Consider the following 1,962-nt stretch of genomic DNA (forward strand, 5'->3'; position numbering starts at 1 on the left):
TTAATATCTCTAATCATTTTTGAGAGAAATTGAGAAAAATTAAAAGCCACTCTACATATGAGGGGTGATTTTATCCCGTAAAACCGTTTTTTAGCAGCAACGAAAGATCTCAATACTCATTTATTGACCTTCCTTACATGTGTGCAAAGTTTCATCAGAATCAGAACGTTCGGGTTTGCGAGGTTCCTTTGTAGTAAGTCCTAAGAAATGGTGAGAAAAAAAGAGTATGGTGACACCAGTACATATTGTTAAAAATTAAATATTAAAAAAATTTATTTAGAGCGTAGCCAGTAATAAGAGAGAATCAGTGAATAAATCCTTCAATAATTGAGAATACAGCTCTTATAAATAGGACATAATGGAAACGGGTTACAACGTAGTCTGTGTCATGTACTACAATAGTAATTGATGAATTTGATAGTAAAAAATCAGTTAATCTTTCTATGGTAAATATAAATACAAATTCCAAAAATCATAAAAGAGTAGAGTGTATATTTATTTTATTTTTGTGCAAGGTATTAATTCATCTAAAGAGTTTAATTTTTGTGGGAACAGCACTAATCATTGTTGCTGAGATGAAATAAGCTCGACACCAATTATTTCTACTGTAAATATATGATGGGCTCATACAATGAATCCTAGGAATCTAATTGCTATTATTGCATAAAATATTCCTAAGTATCCAAATGNTTCTGTTTTACTTTTTTCACTTATAATGATATAAGAGATTATTCCAAATCGTGGTAAGATTAAAATATAAACTACTTGATGTCCAAAAAATCAGAATAAGTATTGGTATAGGATTGAGTCTCCCCTTTCTGAGAGATCACAAAATAATGTATTAAAATATTGATCTGTTTAGAGCATAGTGATTGCACCAGCTAGCACAGGTAATGATACAAAAAGCAGAATAGCTGTAGTTAAGATAAATTAGACTATAAAAGGAGTTTTGTCTAGAGAACAATTTTTATAAATTATATTAATAATTGTAGAGATAAAGTTAGTAGCTCCTATAAGTGAAGAAATTTCTGCAATATGTAGACAAAAAATTGCTAAAGCTATTGACGCATCTCTGTGGAAAATATTTGAGGATAGAGGAGGGTAAGTTCAACCAGTTCCAACACCGGAGCTAATAAATTGTCTTAAAAGTAAAAAGTATAATAGACGGGGCGAGAAGTCAGACTCTTATGGTAGTTATTCGTGAGTAAGCTTTGTCTGCTGACACAATCATTAAAGACACAAGGAAATTTCCAAATCCTCCAATTATTAATGGCATAAATATAAAAACAATTATAATAAATGCGTGTCCTTTTACAATAGAATTAGAAAGTTAATCATTGTTAATGATTGCTCCGCATGATCAAAGTTTAATTCGAATAATTATTTCTATTGATGACTTGATACCTACTCATATGGCAAATATAAAGTAGAGAATTCCAATATTTTTATGATTTTTTGAGTATAGTCATTTGTTCATTATATATTTATATATATATAGTGGTAGTAAATTCAATGTTAAAAACTAGAGTGTTATGTCTGATTTAAGTAATAAATTGTAAATTTATTTAAGAAATAGTTTTCTAAGACTAAAGAATATTTCGGGTATTTAAATTTTGAATATAAGGTTAGTTAATAATCATTTATTAATAATTATATAGTTTATAGTAAAAATTTTAAATTGCAAATTGAAAGATATTAGTTTTGATGAAAATGTTTAAGATTTCTAAACTGTATAGTTTTTAGATTTTCTTTTTACTTTTTACTTTTTTAACTAGTTTTTAAAGTTGTGAATTATTTGAAGATAAAAAACTAAATGGTGGCATTCTTGCTAAGTTTATTATTAGTAATGCAAATATTGAATTAAATTTTTTGATAGTGTGTTGCAAAAATGTGAGAGGTTTTGGTTTTATTCAAAATCAAACTAATTATAAGTAAAACGGTAAAGTGAGTGAAACAGTATAT

The 1,962-nt window shown here is 27.4% G+C and overlaps 1 pseudogene; it reads right to left on the minus strand.

The window, feature by feature from the left end:
- Positions 1-262: 262 nt before the first annotated feature.
- Positions 263-1,174, minus strand: LOC109863224 (annotated as a pseudogene).
- Positions 1,175-1,962: the final 788 nt, after the last annotated feature.

The sequence above is a fragment of the Pseudomyrmex gracilis genome, unplaced genomic scaffold (genome assembly GCF_002006095.1).
Source record: "Pseudomyrmex gracilis isolate BER0280 unplaced genomic scaffold, ASM200609v1 scaffold_3682, whole genome shotgun sequence".
Taxonomy (NCBI): domain Eukaryota; kingdom Metazoa; phylum Arthropoda; class Insecta; order Hymenoptera; family Formicidae; genus Pseudomyrmex; species Pseudomyrmex gracilis.